Source organism: Hippocampus zosterae, chromosome 5 (genome assembly GCF_025434085.1).
Source record: "Hippocampus zosterae strain Florida chromosome 5, ASM2543408v3, whole genome shotgun sequence".
NCBI classification, from domain to species: Eukaryota; Metazoa; Chordata; class Actinopteri; order Syngnathiformes; family Syngnathidae; genus Hippocampus; species Hippocampus zosterae.
Window position 1 is genome coordinate 6,832,193 of NC_067455.1, and position 12,009 is coordinate 6,844,201.

Here is a 12,009-nt window from a genome sequence, read left to right on the forward strand (position 1 = left end):
ATACAAGTTGATCCAGGATGAAATAAGGAGATGCGCAGCACGATTAAGACGATGCAAGTCTATACGCAGCATCATTAAGATGATACAAGACGATACAAGCGACTACACAGCGGCATCAAAATTACATAAGATGACACAAGCTTACACAGGACTACACAATTCAATGGAATTACGGTATACGACGATACATGACACCTGCCAGTCGATACAAGCCAATATAAGGTGATACAAGACACCTCGAGTAAAAACGCGGTATCTTGATACCGGACAATTAGGTCCATAGGGAGCAGAAACATGATGGCAGAAGGCCAATACAAATTGATACACAGCATCAGAGAGGATACAAGCCAAAGTAAAATGATACCAAACAATGTCTGTAAACATGAAGACGATACAAAGAATGATTCAAGACCATATCAGTCCGTACACGACAATAAAAGCCAGCCGCAGGCCTTGCATGAATCAAAAGAACAACTACACTAACAAATACTTTTCCGCGAGGGGGGTCTACTTTTACGGTATACGACGATACATGACACCTGCCAGTCGATACAAGCCAATATAAGGTGATACAAGACACCTCGAGTAAAAACGCGGTATCTTGATACCGGACACATGATGGCAGAAGGCCATACGAATTGATACACAGCATCACCGAGGATACAAGCCAAAGTAAAATGATACCAAACAATGTCTGTAAACATGAAGACGATACAAAGAATGATACAAGACCATATCAGTCCGTACACGACAATAAAAGCCAGCCGCAGGCCTTGCGAGAATCAAAAGAACAACTACACTATCAAATACTTTTCCGCGAGGGGGGTCTACTTTTACGGTATACGACAATACATGACACCTGCCAGTCGATACAAGCCAATATAAGGTGATACATGACACCTCGAGTAAAAACACGGTATCTTGATACCGGACAATTAGGTCCATAGGGAGCAGAAACATGATGGCAGAAGGCCATACAAATGGATACACAGCATCACCGAGGATACAAGCCAAAGTAAAATGATACCAAACAATGTCTGTAAACATGAAGACGATACAAAGAATGATCCAAGACGATATCAGTCCGTACACGACAATAAAAGCCAGCCGCAGGCCTTGCGAGAATCAAAAGAACAACTACACTAACAAATACTTTTCCGCGAGGGGGGTCTACTCTCTTGGTTCCATGTTTACAAGCACTACTGGCAATAAAGCAGATTGGCTCATGATGCGAGTGTCACGTGACCCTCAGTGTTGCTATCAGCCCACCCGGCCATGTGTGTGTATATGCGTCTTGAGTCTGCGTGGCCGGACAGGAACGGTGTTTGTCCTGCAGCAACTGTTTCGGTCCTTGTTTTTCCACTCGGTCAGCCGGGAATGGAAAACAAAATGGTGACGAGTCACGCGGTGGAAATAAAAGTGGAAGCTTCAGACGAAACCGCAGATGAAAGAGACCAATCAGTTCGAGCTGTCAATCAAAGCGCGTTTGGACACAGATGCCGCCGCCAGCCCACCCAGCGAGTTAACCGACACACAAAGAGTTTGGAAATGCTCTTCATGTTGTTGAGAAGTCATTTGGAAATCTTCAAGCTGCAGAAAGTGAAAGAGATGCACACACATCCACTTCTTTTTCTCTTAACCGGATGAAGCAGGGCGAAGACGATACAAGCCAAGATAAGACGACACCGGAGGATACATCAGCAGTTTTTACAAGATGTTATAAGACAAGACGCATCAAGATGACATAAAAGAGTCAAGGAAGATACAAAAATAAATACATCATGTCATGTATAAAAACTAAAGAAAATGCAAAGACGATACAAGATGATACAGAGTAATATCAATCTGATCAACGTTGATGTGGGACAATCCAAGATGATACAAGGTGATACACAGCCCTCTTGAGATACCAAGTGATCGCACCATTAAGTCAATACAGAGCGATGCGCACTGATATAATGTAATCATGCATCATAAAGCTGATACATGCTGATACGGGTTAAGTCAAGACGATACAGAATCACAAGAACTCAAGTTGCAACGACTAATCAATTAATCAACATCTAATTGATGATCAAATTAGTTCACGATTCATCCTTCCCAGTTATTTTCGATATCGACTCATTTTGTAGAAACCTTGCTCAACTTAAAACCCTCCAAACCCTTAGAATTGCGAAATCGATATGATACACGCCCATGCTTACTGATACCTGAAAGTCTCAAGCAAGTAACAAGACAATAAAAGACCATTTCTAGGATGCGCATATTGTAGATATGCAATTTGTGATGATGAAGCTGCAGTTGCTAACACAGAGCATGTCTTCATACGAAGGAGCAGAGGCTAGTCAGCAGGTTGTTGTGGCCGAGTGGTTAAGGCGATGGACTCGAAATCCGTTGGGGTCTTCCCTGCGCAGGTTCGAATCCTGCCAGCAACGCTGTTTTAATGTTTTGCTGCCGGATAAATCCTGTGTTGACCTGTTTTGATACATTCCACATGACACCTGTATCAAAAGAAGAAAGGTCAAATATTAGCTAAAGATCAGATCGCGTCAGATGTTGCGTCGAGCCGATACAAGTTGAAACGTAACAATCCGAAGATATAAGAAGAAACACGGACCGGAGAGAGCTCGTATAAGGCCGTCAGACCATTTAGGATGATACAAGCGGAGATAATATGATTTATTTCAAGATGACACACAGCATTTATCAAAATGATACAAGACAATACTGTACATGATGATCAACGGCATGATACAAGGTGACACAAGACAATCAGAAGATACGAGATGAAACTCGCACCATATCGATATTACAAAACGATATCTGATACAAGTCTACACCGTGTGTGTATGTGTGCGTGTGTGTGTCTAGACATATACACGAACCCCCGCCCCCACCCGAATGAATTTCCCTGCCCTTGCTTAGGTCAATCTGCCCGTCTGCCAACTTTTGGGTGGAACTCATTGACTAATTACACTTGTAATCAGATTAAAGTAATCTGATTACTGTCAGCAAACACACACACACACACACAAATTCACTGTGTTTGCATCTTTCGAAGCATCGATATGAAAACAAGTCATCGGAACAGCCAAGCTACACGCGGCTAAAAAACTTTTGCACGATACTGCATGTTCATTGCAGTACAATTTTTTTTGTAGCTGTGCTAACAACGCTCTGGTTGCATGCTAAGTCACATGCTAACAAGGCTAACAAGGCTTCCCTTTCTTGTTGTCAAAGGTCAGCTGAGGCCCAATACGAAAATAAATAGGTGACGATCCTGATCGATTATGCTGTGCCATTCCGAGTCATTTTTAATCTGAAAATAAGCAAGATTACCAATCCGAAACGATCAATTTTTACAATGGCAAACCCTAATGTGTGCTGTCAACACAGTTGATCCACTGATTCTCCCGTTGTTGAAAATGCTGCTGATTGTGATCAAAGTCATCAAAGGTCCAATCATTTCCAATCATTAGATGTTACTGATAATAATAATAATAATAATAATAATACATTTTATTTATAAGCGCCTTTCAAGACACCCAAGGACACTGATGATGATCCTGTATGATTATCGTGTGGTGTGGAGTATGTTAAGACTTATTTTAGCTACCCAATATGCACAGAAAATGTCAATATTAAACATATCACCATCCATCCATCCATCCACCTTCTACCGCTTATCCGGGGCCGGGTCGCGGGGGCAACAGCTTTAGCAGGGAAGCCCAGACTTCCCTCTCCCTAGCTACTTCTTCCAGCTCTCCCCGGGGGATCCCGAGGCATTCCCAGGCCAGCTGGGTGACATAGTCTCTCCAGCGTGACCTGGGTCTTCCTCGGGGTCTCCTCCCGGTGGGACATGCCCGGAACACCTCACCAGGGAGGCGTTCAGGAGGCATCCGAATCAGATGCCCAAGCCACCTCATCTGGCTCCTCTCGATGTGGAGGAGAAGCGGCTCGACTCGGAGCCCCTCCCGGATGACCGAGCTTCTCACCTTATCGCTAAGGGAGAGCCCGGACACCCTGCGGAGAAAACTCATTTCGGCCGCTTGTATCCGGGATCTCGTTCTTTCGGTCACGACTAAATGGTGGATTAAAGTGGAGGAGTTTAAGTATCTTGGGGTTAAACATATCACCAATATTTAAAAAGTTTTTTTTTAAAAGTTGATTTTGAGTTCCAAACCCAGCTTCTAAAGCCAGCAAAAACCCCTCTGATGAGATCTTTCCAAAGATGATCCTGAATGCTTATCCTGCGGTGTGGAGTGTGTGAAGAGGGTGTGAGTTTTTCCAACTCGATCCAATGGGAAAACAGTCAGAGCCGAGAATCACAGTTGCTAAGCCTGTTAAATATTTCGAATGGCAAATTCTTACGTATGTGGTCAAGATAGCATTTTATTTCGTTCCTTTAAGATTACTATACACATACTGATAATATTTGCCCAAATTTCTTAAAAGTCACCAAAAGTCTGATGATTGGAAGTCTGCAAAGATCATCTTGAGTGATTATTCTGTGGCATCGAATTTGTGAAGAGACATTTCTTTCCGTCCCTGATCTGCTTGGACAACAGTCATAGCTGACGATCGTGTTGATAATCAAAACGATACGAAGTGATGGTCAACACCAAGTTGGGTTGAGCGATGGCCTCCGACTCTCTTGTTGCGGTGTGTTCTTGACATCATTTCCGATGAGCTAATCACTGTAAATCCAAAAGAACAGACGATGATGTTTTTTTTTTATCGTCGTGTGTGTACTCTTGCTTCTCACAAACTGGATAAGATCTTGCAAATCCATTTCTGTGTAGCCCACTGAAATGAAAGAATGAATAAATCTCCATGTTCCTCTTGCGGGAACAAGTTGCGTATTTAGCGGCGAGATGAATTGAAGTAAATGCTGCACTCCATCAGGTAAATGATCAAATGTAATAGATTACAAGCACGCCCTCCTCCTCTTCCTCCTTTTCTTCCTCCTCTGGAGCCTCCAGTCTGACTCAGAAGATGTGTAAGTGCTCCACTCTGAGACAACGGCCATAAATAATCACACGCACACACTCACCGGGGTGGTGGGTGTGACAGGACAGGTTAAGATGAAAGCTTCCCGTCCACTGGCGTCTTATTAGAGAGCTTTTAACATGTAAACACACACCCGCACGCACACACGAAGAGTGAGTGAGAGAGAGTCAGTCCTGCTGGGTGGCGTAGACACAGCCCCGCTGTGGCTCGGCTCGCTCACAATGGAGCGGTCAGCAGGGAGGACACAGCGCTAATCCCTGTTAGCATCACAATGCTACAGCGGCACACCTCAGCCTTGAGCACGTACACACAAAACAGACAAAAAAACGCTCATTGGTCAAGAAAGGTGTGTTTTTCGCCTATTGTTTAAGTTACTCTCATGAAAGGTTTGGTTAAAAAGAAAATGCTACCTATCACTTTGATTTATCACAAATGAAAATGAGAAATTTTGGTGGAGATTTTAGCAAGCGGCGGCCCGGTAGTCCAGTGGTTAGCACGTCGGCTTCACAGTGCAGAGGTACCGGTTTCGATTCCAGCTCCGGCCTCCCTGTGTGGAGTTTGCATGTTCTCCCCGGGCCTGCGTGGGTTTTCTCCGGGTGCTCCGGTTTCCTCCCACATTCCAAAAAATATGCATGGCAGGCTGATTGAACACTCTAAATTGTCCCTAGGTGTGAGTGTGAGCGTGGATGGTTGTTCGTCTCTGTGTGCCCTGCGATTGGCTGGCAACCGATTCAGGGTGTCCCCCGCCTACTGCCCGAAGACGGCTGGGATAGGCTCCAGCACCCACCGCGACCCTAGTGAGGATCAAGCGGTTAGGAAGATGAATGAATGAATGAATTTTAGCAAGCATCATAAAGTTGCCATCTTTGATATGCTTTCGCGGGCCACATAAAATGATGTGGTGGGCCAGATCTGGCCCCCGGGCCTTGAGTTTGACACAGGTGCCTTACATCCATCCATCACACTGTCCTTCTAACAAAATGAGTTCCCGTTGACCAATGTGGGGGTGGGGGGGTTTGGGGTCACTGAGTCACTTTCTTGACGACTAAAGTGACTTCTTCATTCTTTATTTGTCTTTTCTTGTCTAGCCTTGACTGTTGTCTTCTTCTGTTTTTCTTGTTTCGGCTCTTTGTGTCCTCTGCCTTTTAGAGTGGTTGTATTTTGCTCCTTTATCTGGTTCTGATTTTAGGGACTTCACTTGGTTGTTTCGTTGGTGAAGCTACACTACCGACAAAATAGTTCGGGATGTCATTCTACAGTGATCTCATTTAATGAGAAGGATGCACCGATGATCATCAATTGAAAAGTTAATAACAATGTTGGGTACACCACGACAAAAAATTTAAAAAAATCCCACATCTGAATAACTCGTCATGTGTCAGTTACAGCTTGACGTCTCATGCTGTTCACGAGTCGACTGAGGCACGGCATCCCCCTCTTCTTGAAGGGCAGCCCTCGGGTCATTGATGATCCTGTGTGGACAGTTTCGGATTAAATTCACCACTAAAGGTTTGAATCCATTTTAGGCTCGTCCTGAAATGTCACCTGAAAGCCTGATATCCCGAACTTTTTTGTGAGTAGTTATTTGTTATTTATGTCTGGATTTCTTTCCCTATTTTTGTCTTTGTCTTCTTTATGCGGTCTTGTTTTTCATGATGCTTTCTGATTGCCTGTCGACGTTCTCCCAGAAGAAAAAAAAAAATCATGACTACAGTGACTTTACGGAGGTTCTCTCATTTTCAACTGGATTGTTTTGATGAATTTTAATTAAACTAAGCAATCCTCACTCGCACGCGGCGTTTGTGTGTGTGTGTGTGTGTTTATGAGGGGAAGGGGGTGATTGTCTTATATACAGTAGGAAATAAAGTTAAATGGCACACACACGCACGCACACGCACACCGTCACACAAATAGTAGCTGCTTTGACAAAAGCTGAGATAACATCTGAATTGCTGGCAGGGATGTCACACAAATACACACACACACACACACACACACGCACGCACAAACACTAAAGAGGCCTTTACTTCCATGCCAGTTCAATTAAGCAAGAACAATAGTGGGCCAACACCTGAGGCCAAATATATGACAAACCTTTACTCTCTCTCTCCCTCTCTCTGTCTCACACACACACAGGCACACACACACACACACTGAGAGTTCAAAGCGTGGCCCCGGGCCACTGTTGAAGGAAGAAAAAGAGGGATGAGTGAGCAAAAAGAGTGAATGAATGAAAAGAAGCCCACGTACCTGCAGGGGTCAGAACAGGTGAGCTTTAATGGAGCCTTTCCCTTTCACACACACCAACACACACACGCACACACACTCACTCATGTGTAACCCTTGATCACAACACAGAGAATGTTGTGACAAATGTTATATTTATAAGTGTAACAGTTTAAATGAGAGAATTGGAAAGGCCATGCAGTACATGGACTAATTAAGGTTATGGAAGAAAGGAGGGAAATTTCCGAAAAAAAGTCGGTGAAAATAGAGTACCGGTATTGTATTTGAATATCCAAATAAAATGTACTCCCAAAAAAAAAAAACAACAACAACCAAGTATGGGTTGGTATGTGTTGCGTTCAAGGTCGGCACACAATGTGGGATAGAAGAAATCTGTCTTCACCTTCCACTCTCTGATGTGTTCCAGGGAGGAGGGGGGATTGCAGGTGCTCATCACCCAACCTCCCCTCCCCCCGCCCCCACCTCATCCTCACCCAGGGGGAGGCCCGCTTCCTCCCTGGGGCTCCAAATGCTGTGAACCTCCCCAGGTAACCGTTAAGCTAGCCTCAGGGACAGCGCGTGGAGTTTCTGCTAGATCCTGGTGGTATCTGGGACAAAATTCTCACTTAAATTCATTAAGTTGCACAACCATACTTAAAGTAGGGCTTCAAATTAGGATTAGGGTATCAGAGAAGGCTTTCAAAGTAGGCCCAGGGTTTCGAAGCAAGGTTGGGGATTTTAAGTAGGCTTTCAAAGAAAGTTTCACAGTAGGGTTATCAATTTAAAGTTGGGTTTTAATAACGTAGGGTAAGAGTGCTTGGGGATTTAAAGTCAAGTTTCAATGATGGTTTTGCAATTAAGGGAAGTTTTTGACGGAAGTGGGGTTGCGGTTTTGAAATTGATTTGGTGGTTTGCACCGATTAAGAACATCAAGGTTTAATTTATTTACAAATTACAAATTTATTTAAAAGAAGGTGTGCGGATACCTGGGGTGTGAATGCAGAATTTTTCAAGAGGGTTAAAATGTATCTTATATTTTGTATACTGTATAATTTATATATTTTCAGCGCATTTGGAGTGTTTTATTTTTGGAAAAAAAAACACATTACAAGGTACAAAACATTCCAACACATTTTATGGCAACGGTTGATGACTTTAAAATTAACCCGAGAGTAATTTGCATTGACTATTTAGGAAAATCAGAGAAAAATACCAGTTCCAGAACAATTTGGCTTGCAGTGGAAATTTAACCCACCGCCGAGAAGAGTGTGAACAACCCTACCAAATTTGAATAATTTAAAATGCTGCTGGGTGGATAAAATGGGGCTCAAGTGCACTGGGTGTGCTTGCGAAAGGCACCGAAACCACACACCGCTAAACTGTCAGCTGTCAATCAAATACAGAGACTACTACCTTGAAAAATGGATTCTATTTGTCGACACAAAAGTATTTGTTTGAGCCATGAAAATACAGTACAACCACTTCGAGCCTGTGGTAACTGCAATATGTCGTTGTGGGGCTATTTCACGTTGGGACAACGAGGCGCTCTAAAGAGACCACGCTTTTGCGAATAGCTTCAGGTACACACAAGCTGTAAATAATAATCATTCTCCCATCGTCACTCTTCTACCTTTTCTTAATGATGTGTGTGCACTCACAGCCAACAATGAGGCGCTCTACAGCGGTCATGCTAGTTGATAATCACACATTTTCAGAATGTAGGCATTGTAAATTTCTTATATAGTGCCCGGAGAGGCGACTCATGCAGTTTTAGCCATGCTAAAAAAAATAAAAAAATCTCGAAAACTGAAATGGCGACGACTACGTTGTTCAAACGTGTTAAAGAGCCAACACTTTTTTAAAAAGCCTTATTTACATTATAATTAGTTTTAATTCCACGTTGTGCCCTGTTTTGTTGTATTCCATTTTAATTTTCTATCTTGCGCGTTCACTCACTCGGCTCCCTCCATCCACTTGCGTCTTGTCCAGGTGTTTTCTCAATTTCGGTCAGCCTGCGTCGCTTTGTTGTTGTTGTCACGTTACCTTATCATGTCATCATTCTTGTGGTGATGAATGTTTCGATAATTTGACACTTTGTTCATTTATTTATGTTTATGTTTGTGTGCTTGTGTCCACCTTTTGCCACCATCACCCAAAAATTCTTCTTACAATTATAACATCAGTCAATTATCTGTAAATTTGGGGTCTTTCACACTTGCCGTTTTTTCTCCCCACAATTTCTCTGTGCAGACATTTTGAGATGATCAGGTGAGGGTCGGGTTGGCACTGGGGACGCACGTGCACAAACCTCTTCATTGTGTGCCGACAACAAAGCAAAGCGGGAGTAAAAAAAAAGGCTTCTATTTACCTGGAGCGCATCCCCGTAAAGAATGAGGGCTCAACACCATATTTTTCTCCCCCCCCCTTACTTTTTACAGCCCACTCCCTCACCCTCATTTAGCCTTCCTCACCCTCTCCTCCCACCCTGACAGCCACATTGTCGGGAGGACAAAGGCCAGGAGGCAGCGACGGGGAAGGTAAAGGAGTCACAGGGGTGAAGACTCACCTGATAAGACCGTGAATGATCCCATTGATGGACCCGGACTTCCCTCCGAAATTCTTCTTCACACATCATGCTGACACACTATTCACCGGAGGAATGGATGTTTGTCCTCATGCTGGATAAATACGTGCCCCCCCACCCCCACTTTGCGTCAACTTTTGGTTGCAGTACGTAAGCGAGATAAAAAGGCACGTGGGAAGAACTAGAATGGAGATATCCAACCTTCTCGTGGACGCGCTCCCTTCTTATTACAGTTGGTAGTAGAAACTCACGAAATATCTCCAACTCAAATTGAAAAAAGCATATACTTTAAAAAAAGCTGTAATTTCATCTTTCATGCACCAATAATGATAACGTGTAACCTGGTAACATGATGAGCTGTACACTGTAGTAACCGCTGTCCCTGAAAGGGTTAAAGATACTAGGGCTGTATTTTTAGAGTTAATTAGTCTGTTCATTATCTCATCGAGTCATCCAATAATTGGAGAAAAAAAACAACTTTTCACATGAAAGTGGATTGCATAACCATATTTTCCATGATTACTGTTCATTCACCAATTATCATTGTCTTTTTTTTAGCAATTAAAAAAAAACAAGAACTCAACAATTATGAAATATCACACAGGAGGCATTGCGGTTCTCACTAACCTTTTGCGTTGCAAAGTAAAAGCCAATTTTTGCAAATGTCTTATTTAGATTAAACACAAAAGATAATCAGAGACTTGAGAATAATTACTGTTCAGAGGCTGAAATAAGATTATTTGGACGATTTAAAGTCTAACATTAACTCGAAACGATGCCTGAGTTAACAGCATCAACGATTAATTGATGAAGCATCAACGATTAATTAATTAATTGTGACACATCTAAAATGTACCTTTGACGATGGTGGAAGGATAAGAACTACAAGCCCAATGTCACTATTTTATGAAAACAACTTTCCTGGAAAATTGTAATATTAGTTTTTTTGGGGGGGCCAAGCTATGAAAGATTTGAGCTCATTTTGCCTTCCAGTAGGTGTCCCAATACTTTTGTTGGTGTGGAGTGATGCAGGTTGTCACGTGAAGGTATTAGATGAGCGTTAAGAAAGAGAAAGAGCGGGATGCTGGGAATTGATGGGGCTGGTGGGGGTGGGGTGGGGGGTTTACAGGTTAGGAATTTATACGGCGGTGTTGTATGTTCTGCTGAATTATCCTGAATTAACCATTTGTTTACTTTGGCTGCGAGGCTGCTGAGTGAAGCGGGTCCATCCGGGCCGTCAGGTGACCGCCTTCTTTGTCATGGAAAGAGGCAGTGGTTGTGGTGGTGGGGAGGGGGGGGGTCTAGATGGATCCTGGAGGAGGCGGCCCCAAATGACCGTCAGGAATGTCACCTGGAACAATGATGCCATTCTCCGCCACAGCAGCGTCCATCATCATTAGAGGTCAGCCGCCAGCGCGGGGGTGGGGGGGGCAGGGGTCTACGGTTGGGGGCTGCTGACTTTGACTTGTCACCTCAACGCCCGAGGAAGTACAGTGACAGCAAGTTTACATGCACTTCATTGTTAGTATGGTGGTACCTTGACTTACACTTTAACGCGCCTTGTGACCAGTCAGTATTTCCCATTGAAATGAAATGATCTGCCAATAATCTGTTCCAATCCCCACAAAAAGAAACCAAATATTTTTTTTTTTTGGTCTTTCGAGGAAAATAGCACCGCATTTGATAAGTTCAGTGTGAAAGTCTTCATGCTCCTTGTGAGTGTGTTCATTTTGCATCTGTGTTTTTGGCTGTTTGGCCCGCTTTATAATTTGTGTGTGTGTGTGTGTGTGTGTGTGTGTGTGTGTGTGTGTGTGTGTGTGTGTGTGTTACATAAACCACTTAAGGTTCATGTGTGTGTGAAATGTGCAAGCAAAAAGAGTTACTAAATGAGGTCACAGAACGAATGAGAAAAGGGGAAAAAAATGATTTTCCATGATCCCGTTTGATCACATAACTCGGACATGTTTGCTGTAATCGATTTTAATATAAGTCTCTCTGTTTCCATGCAAATGTTTGAACTGTCTTTGAACTGTCTCTTCATTTGCATCGCACAGCACACTTTTTCTTCATTTTGGGAAACTCCACAGCAGTGCGGTAAAATATCAAAATATTTATTTCCATAACAGATCTTTCATGGGTATTTGAATGCTGCAAACAAAAACATGCAAACGCTTCATAATGAAAGCACA

At 43.2% G+C, this 12,009-nt stretch overlaps 1 non-coding gene across 1 annotated transcript; it reads left to right on the forward strand.

Annotated features, from left to right (window-relative positions):
* Positions 1 to 2,352: 2,352 nt before the first annotated feature.
* On the forward strand, positions 2,353 to 2,435 carry trnas-cga (transfer RNA serine (anticodon CGA)). The gene has a single exon. It is a non-coding gene; the product is annotated as a tRNA-Ser (tRNA).
* The last annotated feature ends 9,574 nt before the right edge of the window (positions 2,436 to 12,009 follow it).